Source organism: Rhinoraja longicauda, chromosome 1 (assembly GCF_053455715.1).
Source record: "Rhinoraja longicauda isolate Sanriku21f chromosome 1, sRhiLon1.1, whole genome shotgun sequence".
Classification (NCBI taxonomy): Eukaryota; Metazoa; Chordata; class Chondrichthyes; order Rajiformes; family Arhynchobatidae; genus Rhinoraja; species Rhinoraja longicauda.
In genome coordinates, this window is record NC_135953.1 from 86,758,651 (window position 1) to 86,771,523 (window position 12,873).

The following is a 12,873-nucleotide window of genomic DNA, read 5'->3' on the forward strand; positions in this document are numbered from 1 at the left end:
TAATAGATTCCATTGAATTAAAGTAGCTATTTATCACCTCCATGATAGGTTGTTTGGAGGCTCTGATGTTAACTGACATTAATTACCTTTTTAAATAGAAAAATCAGCAAAGTGGCAAGAGTAATGCCTCTTATTTTTTGCTGTGCCCTTCAAATTAGTTAGCCATCATCCTCAGACAAAGTTACGGATTCGGGTTCCGGCCCAGGGGTTGAACATAAATATCGGCATGACATAGCAGAAAGAGGGGGCTGCACTATTGGAAGTGCAAGTTTTCAGATGAAACAGGCACAAATGGGTGTAAGAGATTCTATCATCTATATACTAAAAATCTTGTTTGTTTGTTCCTGAACTACAGCCAAAACGGTACACGATAGTGCGACAATTTTCGGCCCACCTTACTCACCGTAGTCCCTTTGGTGCCAATGGAAGAAGTTTCATTGAAATCGTGTAATATTTTTTTAATTATTCACATTTTAAAGTTTAAATCTATCTCCTGGGGAGGGAGGGAGGGAGGGGGAGGAGGGGATGGGGAGAGGGGGGGAAGGCAGAGAGGGTGCTTAACCAATGCAGGAGAGGTTTTGGCCCAACAGGTCCACTTGGTCTCATAATATTTATAAGAACTAGGGAATTATCACCCGTAATTCTGGATAATATTTATACCTCAATCACCAACTTTAGTTTAGTTTATTATCTCATGTGCCAAGGTACAGTGAAAAAGCTTTTTTCTTACGTGCCATCCAGTCAGCAGAAAGACTATACATGATTACAATCAAGCCGTCCACTGTGTATAGATATGGGATAAAGGGAATAATGTTGAGTGCAAGATAAAGTTCAGTAAAGTCCAATTAAATAGTCCGAGGGTCTACAATGAAGTAGATGGTAGCTCAGTCACATTACAGTTAATTAAATTGTTTTCTCTCTTTCCTGGTTGGGACAAAGGGTCTATAATCTGAAATATTACTCTTTACTGGACTTTATCTTGCACTCAACGTTATTCCTTTTATCCCCTATCTGTACACTGTGGACAGCTTGATTGTAATCATGTACAGTCTCTCTTTCCACAAGTGCTGTCTGATACACTGAATGAATCCAGCCTTTTCTGTTTTCATTTCAGATTTCCAACATCTGCAGAATTTTGATCATCATGAGTCCCTTATAGACGGGACAAAGTTGTAGACCAATTGATTGAACCACTCCCCGTTATCATCACACTTCAAGAATAATTTCATGGTTAAAAAGCACTTTGAAGTCACAAAACCTGCGCTGGACAAATACATGCATGCTTTCTTTTGGTAATTTGTCAGAGCCATAGCACAAACTTTATTTTAAACTTGCTCAGTTCACAGTATCCGTTCTACCCGGGGAAGGGAAAATTGAAAACAAGAGGACACATGTTTGGTTAAGGTGATAGGAGCAAAATTTAATACAAACCCGAGGGACAACGTATGCACTCAGGGTGGTGAGTATATGAAACGGGCTGCCAGAGGAGGTAGTTGAGGCAGATACTATAACACCATTTAAAAGCTTAGATGGGGCATCTTGGACGGCATGGACAAATTTGGGCCGAAGGGTCTGTTTCCGTGCTGCATGTCTATGACTCCAAGTGCCTCATCTGCTTTTCTGTGATCCAAAAGAATATACTATCCAAGTGATGTTAGATGGACTCCATTTTGAAATTTGTTTGGATCATTTGAGATATAATCCAGGTTCTTTAGTGTAAATTTGCGACAAGCCAAATAGCTGATTAGTCTTTTTGTGAATAGCAAAACCAGTCAAATACCATTAATTCCAAATCATCTGGCAGGCACTAGAGAAAAGATGAACTGCATGAAGTATTGCAACTAAACATAAAATTCTGGGACAGCAGCTGGAAGTTAATCTGTTAGCAGTTAAGACAACGTTTACCATCCCAAAGGCTGGATAGGTTAGGCTGCCTTATGGTAAAAGATTGAATAGGCTAAGCTGGTATCTGCTGCATTTTAAGAGAATGAGAGAGTATTTAAAACATTCTAGATCCTAAAGGTTACTGTTTAAAGGACTGCTCATACAAGAAGGATGAGGAGAACCATTTTCTCTCAGAGAGTTGAGAATCATTGGAACTCTTCCTCTCTAAAAAGGCTGTGGAAGGAGTGTCTTTGACTATTTTTAAGGCAAAGGGAGATAAATTCCTGAGATGGAAAGGAATGAAAGGTTAACAAGAATAGGCGGGAATGTGGAATTGAACTTACAGCCAGATCAGCTGAGATCTTGCTGAATAGTGGAGCAGGCTTCAGGAGGTGGGTCTATCCTCGACCTAATTTGTATATCCATGTTTCAACAAAGACCTTCGCTTTAATCCTTTCCTTCCTATCTCTCTTCTTCTGACGCTGCAGTTGATTAAAATCAGCAACTACTTCTACTTCTGATGAAAGGTTTTTGACCTGAAAGATTAGCACTGTTTCTCTCTTCACAGATACAACCTGATTTGGTGAGCATTTCAGTCACATATTTTTTAAATTATTGATCTTTGCTACTGATGGAAAAATATGTTTAGTTCCATTAACATTGTGCAAGGTAAATTAAACTTTTTGTCATACAAGCCTCTCATGTTTTTAATTGCCTATGCCCATTTTCTGGATATTGTTTGCGAAACAATAAAAAATATTAAAAGATTTTAAAATGAATTGTGCATTTTAACCAAAGAAAGCACCAAAGTGCTTTCTGAAGTACTTTCCAAAAACATGAATTTGAATTTAAAAATGATATTGTTCTCTAAATGCAGCATACATAGAATGTAGAAAGTTTCCTGAATGCCATATGTTAAAGGATATTGTTACTAAATTTAAAAATATCCCACAATTCACACAGTCAACAAGTTTCAAAGAGATAGCTTTCCCTCTGTCCAATAAATCCCCCCCCCAATTTTTTTTTTGACTGTCTCTTAACTAAGTAAATGTACTTAGGTTTGTTGCATCTCAAGAGCACTGAAGTGTTTTACTTTAGACCTGTAGAACAACATAACAGTGCAGCCACATTTGAAACATTATTTCTAAATCTGGTAATATTTAAAATTACCATCTGTGGGGATCAGGTACTTGTGCTCCAATTTTCTTAATTTTTATAAATGATTTGGCTGAGAGTCCAAGTATCATGTTTGCAATTCAAGAGAAGAATGTAAATATGCTTCAAGAGAATATAGATTAGCAAGATAAAATTCAGTAAAGTCCGATCAAAGATAGTCCGAGGGTCTCCAATGAGGTAGATTCTGCTCAGTCGAGATTGGTCTCTAGTTGTTGGGAGGATAGTACAGTTGTCTGATAACAGTTGGGAAGAAACTGTCCCTGCATCTGGAGGTGTGCATTTCACACTCTCCATACCTCTTGCCCGATGGGAGGGGAGAAGAGGAAAGGGCCAGGGTGCAACTCGTTCTTGATTAAGCTGGAGGCCTTGCCTAGGCAGCGTGAGGTGTAAGTGGAATAGAATGTCATATGACCTCAAGAACCTTTTGGCTGAGTCTGAGCTGACAAATATCTGACTGCAGTGCTGAAGTCCTGTGCTCCAGAACTAGCTGTGCCTCTGGCATTGTTGTAATACTGGCATTAAGCCGACAGGGTGGAAAGAAACCCAGCTAAGGCTAAAAAACACAACAGATCCAATTTGGTGAAGGATTATTAATTAGTTCGAATAAACAGTCTTTGAAACATTCTTTGATTCCCTCTCCACAGATGCTGTCTGACCATCAAAATATCCCCCAGAAAAATGGACACACAAGGAACTGCAGATGCTGGAATCTTGAGTAAAACAGAGTGCTGGAGTAACTCAGCATTCCCTCCACAGATGTTGCCTGACCCAGAATGGATCCAGCACTTTGTGTTCTGCTCAAGTATCTCCAACATTTTCTCGCAGAATTTCAAAATCTGCAATAGTTTATTTTCCAATCTGGTCAATTTTGCGCCATAAGTCCTTTCACCAACAGCTGAGTGATGGAAGAAGTGTCCACAGTGCTTTCAGAGAAGCTTATTTTACTAACTAGCAGAGTGACTTAACTCCACATGGTCTTGTTCCAAATGTTAACAAAATGGCCAAATTTCAAATATAAAGTGACAGTGACTGCTCATGACCTCAAGGCATCCTTTGACAGAATATGGCATCATGAAGATCAGCTAAAATTGAAGTCAACAGTATGAAAAATAAAAATTTCCAGTTGATAGAGTGTACACATTTAGTATAAACAAAGATGGTTGCAGTTATCAAAACCGCTTATCTCCACCCTAGTACGTCAATGCATGAATTTCTCAAACAACATTCCACGCCAATCAGCCTCATTGACTTTCCATCTACCATGAAGGTCAGTTCGCTGCTGAATGCACAATGTTCACAACTCATTAATAAAGCAATCTATCCCTGCATGCAGCAAGCCAGGGTATCACGCAGGTTTGGGTTGGAAAAGGGGAAGCAACATTTAAAAGGGCAACCTCACCATTTCTATGCTGTACAACTCTATGACTTTGCCCTCGTTGACATTTTTCTTGAATCACTCAACATCATCATCCTGGGTTGAGGGTCATCATTAACAAGAAATTTAAATTGATTAGCCAACCATCACGGCTACTAGTGTGCATCAGGGGCCATGTCCAATCACCTAACCATTCAGTGCTTTTCTGCATTTAATTAGGTCAATGACGTGATTGAAATATTGGCACGGATTCTTCATATCCTCATGAGAATGACCTAGAATCTCAGTTTCATGGTATGGCTGAAAGCACCGTACAAATATAGAAGTGAAACACCATCAGATTTTGGAGGAATTATTTTCGTTCAGGTAAAAAGGTATGGTGACTACTTTGTATTGGAGGACATCTGTGGCCTCAAGGGAAAATATATATTTTTAAACAGAACAATAATAACACGACTGCATGACATTCATTTTTTTAAAGAGAACTCGAAAAGATCATTCCAATCAGAACTGGACACAAAGTGCTGAAGTAACTTAGCGGGTCAGACAGCATCTCTAGAGAACATGGATAGGTTATATATATTTATCCCAGGAGGGAAATTGGTCTGCCATCAGTCATAATACACAAGATACATGAAAAATGAAATTAAAGTGGAAAGGATTGAGGATGTGCAAAGATTGGGGAGGGCAGTCAGTCTACCGTATGACAGAAGGGCGAGGAGTTGTACACTTTGATAGCCACAGAGAAAAAGTCAAGGCCTCAACTTTGTCATTACATTCCTGATACATAATCAGTTAACAAACACCTGAGAGCAGTAGTTGAGGCAAATATGATAGTGGCATTTAAGAGACTTTTGGATAGGCATATTGATATGCAGTAAATGGAGAGATATGGATCATGTGCAGGTAGATAAGAGATGGGTTTGGCATTATGTTTGGCACAGACGTTATGGGCCAAATGACCTCTTGTGCTGTACTTTTCTATGTTCTACTAGACCAAGTGGACCCATTGGGCCCAATCCTTTCCTGCATTGGTGCAGCACCCTTCCCTCCCCCCCTCACCACCCCCCCCTCACCATCCCCCTCTCCCTCCAACCCCCCTCCCCTTCCCCCCATCCTCCACTCCCCCCCACCACCCCCCTCCCTCCTCCTCTCCCTCCTCCCCACCCCACCAACACCCCCCTCCCCTCCAACACCCCCCTCCCCTCCCCCCCTCCCTCCTCCCCCCACCACCCCCTCCATTCCCCCCACCACCTCCCTCCCTCCTCCCCTCCCCCCCCACCACCCCCTCCCTTCCCCCCACCACCTCCCTCCCTCCTACCACCCCCTCCCCTCCACCACCCCCTCCCCCCCAACCACCCCCCTCCCCCTCACTCCATCCCCCTCAACCCTCGTCCCCCACTCCCTCCCCCCCCCTCCCTCCCCCCACCCCTCTCCCTCCCCCCACCCCTCTCCCTCCCTTCCTCCCTCCCCTGGAGATAGATTTAAACTTTAAAATGTGAATAACTATTAAAATATAACACCAATTTCAATGAAACTTCTTCCATTGGCACCAGAGGGCTGACGGTGAGTAAGGTGGGCCTAAAATTGTCATGCTATCGTGTACCGTTTTGGCCCGTAGTTCAGGAACAAACAAACAAATGAGAGTTTTAGTATATAGATAGATGTTTTCAAAATCTACAGATCTATCTGGGGCAGAAGAGAGGAAATCTGGGATGACAAAGAGTCAATCCAGTCTCTATGCACTCTTCAAAATGCTGCCCAGGTGAATAGGTAAACACCAATGGAATTCTACATCAATCATCAACAAGAAATTTTAGCAGAACAGCAATGGTGAACTGGGGGGAAAAAAATTGGTTATCCGGGTAAACCAATCTTGCTCCATTCCCAGTTGATTAAAACATAAGGCCAAATTTGGTTATTGATAAGTGGAGGCTTAATCAATACGAGCCGACTGACATAATCAACACTGCAAATTAAATTGAATGTGGGGTGATCTGTCTGCTGCCTGGCAGTAAATCTGCAGTAGGAGCTGCCAATGGCTTTTGTACGCGTTAATGATCAATACTTCTAGCACAGCTGGATGTTACAGGAATGCTCCCATCAAGCCTTTTATGGAAAACTCGGCTACATCCCAAATTGCATTCCTGGTGTCACCTTCCAAACTACCCCACCCCCTCCACTGGATCTCCCTTGTTGTCAAGATTGATATGCTCTTTGTTTCTGGCCTTGCAGTTTCTCCCAGACCTTCCCTAACACCGTAACTTCTCCACAAATGCTGAGTGACTTGCAGTGTATTCCACTATGCTGCATTTTACTTTCTGAGTTACACAAAATGCTTGAGAAACTCAGCGGGACAGGCAGCATCTCCTCTCCAAATTAATATCCTGTGTTAATTTGTTTGGTAATTGATATTAATTTGAAGATTAGGTTAGGAAGTCTCCAGAGAATAATGGATGGAGAAAAGATTTCTTGAGAATCTCATTTTTAAATGGCATAATTTAGTCTGAATGAAATGATCAATGAATGAACTAAGATTATTTGTTTTCTTCACGGAAGATTTGCATTCAGTGTTATCCTTGCAAAGTATGCATAAAACTAATTGGACAACTGAATTTAATTGTATTTTACCCTCAATATTATAAGGAATCCAGTTTGTCATATGCGAAAAGGTGCACTAATTGTTTGTCAGATGTAACCCTCTCACCATATCATGGATATGATAAGTTGGATACAGTTGTATCCGTACAGATAGGGAGCTAGCGATTGTTTAAAATAGACTAAATTTGAAAAGGAAAGAGAATGGAGCTAGCAGTTTTATTTTAAATGAAGGTCAGCAGTTAGCTCTCAAAAAAGCAATTGCGGCAAGTAATACATTTTATCAAGAGTTTGTCATTGCATGTTTGTAGCTCGAAAACTAACTGAATTTTTGTTTAAAAAAAGTGCTGCAGGAAAGACTGCCTCTTCAGAACACACATAAACCAGATGCTATCTTTCAACTACAATTCTATTCTCTCCCTCAGGCAGCCCCTTGGGCTAATGGGTGCCTTGCTTTCGCTCAGGTCCCATGGGCTCCAGGAGAAAAGGCGGCTGTGTGCTCTTCCTGTTGTTTTCATTGGGTCCCTGACATAGAGATTGAAGGTTCTTAGTACCATCCAAGCAGCTTCTTGTCCATTTAGATTGGGCATGTAGCAAGGAGTCCCAAAAGTCAGTGAGAATGTGGCTTTTTTTTCTCCCCAGCAGGCTTTGAGAATTTCTTCAATGTTCCTCACAATCAGCACGGTGGCGTAGCGGTACAGTTACTGCCTTACAGCACCAGAGACCTGGCTTTGAACCTGACGGGTGCTTGTCCATACGGAGTTAGTACATTCTCCCCGTGACATCTCCAAGTTTGCGGATGACACAAAGCTGGGTGGCGAAGGAAAGGTAAGTGGACAGAATAGGCAGGTGAAAGGCAGAAAGCGAGGAAGGAGGGTCAGAGGAAGGAACGTAGTTGGCGTGGGGGTGGGTGGGGAAGAAATAGGTGGGAGTCCAGGTTGGGCAGAGAGGGGGGTGGGGTAAGGGTTAGTCATAGGTTACCTAACTTTAGGTACATGAACATGAACCATGTGCTGGCCTGCTGTGATCAAATAGGCTGCTGCATTTCTTGCATTTGAACACTGACCAAACACTTCATCAGCTCTACAGTAATTTTGGATTCGGAAAGGTGGTGAAAGAATGCCAAATAAACTGCACACGAGCCTCTGTCTCACTTGGAAGAACTGCTGGGGTCCCCGGATGGAGGAGGTAGAGGGACAGGTGTTACATCTCCTGCGGTTGCAGGGGAAAGTACCCGAGGAGGGGGGCGGTACGGATGGAAAGGGATGAGTGAATCAAGGAGTTGCAGAGGAAGTGGTCTCTGTGAAAGGTGGAAAGGAGTGGAAATGGGAAGATGTGACTGGTGGTGGGATTACTTTGGAGGTGACAGAAATGTTGGATGTGGAGGCTGGGGTGAAAGGACAGCAGATCTCTATCCTTGTCCCAGCTACATTCTTTCCACTTGCCTGTGCTTGGTCCACATCCCTCCAAACCTGTCCTATCCATGTACCTGTCTAACTGTCTCTTAAACGATGGGATAGTTAATGTACCTAACCTCAGAAGTCGAGGAAAACAAAGTGAAAAGTTATTTTGTAATTATGTTGACTAATTGAATAAGGGAATATTGAAAACTGATGACTTGGAATGTATAATAAACAAAGTAAATCGTCAAACTAAAAAGCATTGACTTTTGAAAATCCTGAGATTTATTCATTGTTTTGAATGAGCAGGATTACATAAAGAACAATCACACTATGATAAAAATAGGTACCAATTTATCATTGGATATCTTGACATGGAGGAAAGAAAGAATGCTATTGTAGGAAATAGATGAGTGCAGAATACTTAAAATCAGACTACTCAAAGAGCCCATAACTCAATCTCCAAGAGTCCAAGACTGTTTCCTTGTTATATGTTCCGAAACAGAATAGTGGCCCAATGTAGATTGTTAAATGCCAGCGAGATCACATCCACATTGATCTATCGTGGCGGTAGGCAAACTTTAGTAGGTCCAGGTTTTTGCTAAGGTAAGAATTGATATGTGCTATAACCAACTTCTCAAAAAACATCATCAGAACAGACATTATCACCAATCAGTAGTCACTGAGGCATGTCATCGTACTCTTCTTGGGCACTAGTATTACTGATGCCCTTTTAAAGCAGATGGAAACCTCAGACATAAGTAACAAAAGTTTGAAGTTGTGCATGAAAACTACAGTCTGCATAGGTTTTGAGAATGCAGCCAGCTACACTATCAGGTCCATCTCTGTTCGTCTTCCTCCCAATAGTTCAAACCAGAGATAAATTATTGATTTATTCACAAAATGCTGGAGTAACTCAGCAGGTCAGGCAGCATCTCGGGAGAGAAGGAATGGGTGACGTTTCGGGTCGAGACCCTTCTTCAGACTGATGTCAGGGGGGCGGGACAAAGGAAGGATATAGGTGGAGACAGGAAGATAGAGGGAGATCTGGGAAGGAGGAGGGGAAGGGAGGGACAGAGGAGCTATCTAAAGTTGGAGAAGTCGACGTTCATACCACCGGGCTGCAAACTGCCCAGGCGAAATATGAGGTGCTGCTCCTCCAATTTCCGGTGGGCCTCACTATGGCACTGGAGGAGGCCCATGACAGAAAGGTCAGACTGGGAATGGGAGGGGGAGTTATTGATGATGGAATTATTGATGATGGAACCCAAGCAATTAAGATAAAGGAGAACTTCTGAGATAGAACGTTAGTGTAATTTTCTGTGATTACATTCTGACAATAAACTCGACATGACATTTGCTCGAGGCAATACTTAGCCCTCATTAACATACTAAAAGAAACTCATCTGATAATTATCATGTTGCTATTTGTGGGGGCCTGCTGTGAACAAATTGGCTGCTACATTTCCTGCATTCCACTGACCAAACATCCTGAACACTTCATCAGCTCTACAGTAATTTTGGATTTGGAAAGGTGGTGAAAGAATACTAAAGAAATGCAAATGGTCCTTCTCCCATTCCAGCTGCTAAAACCTCTGTGTCAGGACTTCCAAACATTAGGCAATTAATTATTTCTTTCAAATTTAATAGAACTTCTACTAAAGTTTGCATACTTTTAATAAACTGTCTTTCAAATATTAAAAACAATTATTCCTGAACTCCCCATTAAAATGTGATAAGTTTGAGAAGCAAAAAAAAACCACTGAAAGAACTCAGTGATTCAAACAGCATTTGTGGAGGCAAATACATGCAAAATTATGTTTCGTATTGAGAACATGCATCAGGATTGAGGGGGAAGAGGAAAAATTGGCAGTGTTTAGCAGTGCAAGGAAGGATGGTGGGATAGGCTGGTAGGTGATGGGTGGAAATAGATGGTAAGGAGATGATGGGCAGATGGAACTAGATGTAGGGAGGGGATCAGTGGGTAATGGGAGAAGAAAAGTCAATTTAAATAGTAAGAAGGAACTGCAGATGCTGGTTTAACCGAAGATACACAAAATGCTGGAGTAACTCAGCAGGACAGGCAGCATCTCTGCAGAGAAGGAATGGGTGACATTTTGGGTAATCACCCATTCTTTCTCTCCCGAGAGGCTGCCTGTCCCGGAGTTACCCCAGCATTTTGTGTCTATCTTAGATTTAAAAAGTGCTGTATGAACAGCTGAGCTCGTAGGTTTTGAGTCAGAAGGAAGAGCAGAGTAGTAACATGAAGTTTTCCAAGTACGCTGTTTTGTTGGCTCATTGTGAAGCACAGCAGAGATAAAGAAATACAATAGGATAGACCTATTGGGAGCAAATGTTGAGGCTTTGGCGAGAAGGCCGAGTGGAGGCTGACAACAAGTTAAAGCAAGGGTTTTTTTTCTTTACTCTAAGTGGGGATGGCAGTTAGGGCACTGCGGGAAGTCCTCCTGCCGGAAGTCAGGGAAACCTCCAGTGCCCCTGAGGACCACACTTCCAGGAGTGCATCCAACTGCTGCTCCTAACTGACCGAGTGAGAAAACTGGAGCTGCAGCTGGACGACTTTAGGATTATCCAGGAGAATTAGAGCATCACAGGTAGGTATTATAGTGAAGTGGTCACATCAAAGATGCAGGAAGAAGGTAGATGGGTGACCACTAGCAAGAGTAAGGGAAGGAAACACAGTGTATGCAAATCTGCTATGGCCATTCCCCTCAAAACACGTATATTCCTTTGGTTGAGGGGAGTGACTGTGTCGGAGAAAGCAGCTGCAGACAGTTCTAGAGCACCAAGTCTGACAGTGGAGTAAGGCGAATAGTGATAGGAGACTCCAGAGTTTAGGGGGAAGACAGGAGATTCAGTGGCCATAAATGGAACTCCGTTGGTGTGTCGGCTTCCTGGTGCCAGGGTCCAGGATGTCTGAGAGGCTGCAGAACTAACATTCTCAAGGAGTAGGATGAGCAGCCAATGGTCATTATACACATCGGTACCAATGACATAGGTAGGAAAAGGAACGAGGTCCAGCGGAGTGAATATAGGGAGATAGGAAAGAGGTAAAACAGCAGGACCTTGAGGGTGGTTATCTCTGGATTACTCTCAGTGTCATGTGCTCGTGAAGGCAGAAGTGGTAGGATGGGCAAGATGAATACGTAGCAGAGAAGCTGTGGTTCTGGTTTTTGGGTCATTGGGATCCCAGGGGCGACTTTTTCACTTTGAGGGTTGTCCATGTACAGTCAGAGACATACAGCATGGAAACAGGCCCTTCAACCCAACTTGATCACAGCTTCTCATACCGATCAACATGCCCTATCTGCACTAGTCCCACCTGCCTGCATTTGGCCCATATCCTTCTAAACTGATCCTTGTACCTGCAGAAATGTATTTTAAACATTGTGATAGTACTTGCCTCAACTACCTCTTCTGGCAGCTCGTTCCATACACCCATCACCCTTTGTGTAGAAAGGTTGCCCTTCAGGTTCCTATTAATTCTTTCCCCCCCTCCACCTTAAACCCATGTCCTCGGAGTCCACTACTCTGGATAAAAGGCCCTATCTAATCCCCTCATTATCTTATATACCTCTAAGATCACCCCTCTTTATCCTGCACTCCAGGGAATAAAGTCCTAGCCCCTGCTCAACCTCTCCCCATGGCTCAGGCCCTCGAGTTCTGGCAACATCCTCGTAAATCGTTTCTGCACCCTTTCCAGCTTAACAACATCTTTCCTACCAAAGGGAACACAAAACTCCAAATGTAGCCTCACCAATGTCTGTACAACATAACCTCCCAAGTTCTATACTCAATTCATTGACTGATGAAGGCCAATGTGCCGAAAGCCTTCTTAATCATCCTAACTATGTGATGGCACTTTCAAGGAACTATGTACTCGCACTCCCAGATCCCTCTTCTCTACAACACTGCCGTTCACTCTAAAGGCCCTGCTCTGGTTTGACTTCCCAAAATGCAACATCTAACATATCTGTATTAAACTCCATTACACATTAATCAGCCCACATGCCCAACTGATCAAGACCTTGCTGCAATTTTTGATAACCTCTTTCACTATCTACAATGCCACCCACTTTTGAGTCATCTGCAAACATGCTAATCATGCCTTGTACATTCTCATCCAAATCGTTGATATAAACCACAAATGGCTAAGGGCTCAGCAATGAACCCTGAGGCACACCACTGGTCACAGGACTCCAGTCTGAAAAGCAACCTTCCACCATCACCCTCTGCTTCCTTTCATGAAGTCAATTCTTTATCCAGTCTACTAACTCTCCATGGATTCCATGCAATCTAATCTTCTAGAGCAGTCTACCATGCGGACCTTATCAATACGGAACTATATTAAGGGCGGCACGGTAGCGCAGCGGTAGAGTTGCTGCTTTACAGCGAATGCAGCGCCGGAGACTCAGGTTCGAT

At 42.7% G+C, this 12,873-nt stretch overlaps 1 protein-coding gene across 4 annotated transcripts in view; it reads right to left on the bottom strand.

Annotated features, from left to right (window-relative positions):
• LOC144594939 (AF4/FMR2 family member 1-like) overlaps window positions 1–12,873 on the bottom strand; it is a 132,568-nt gene that overhangs the window by 51,237 nt on the left and 68,458 nt on the right. The window lies entirely within an intron of this gene.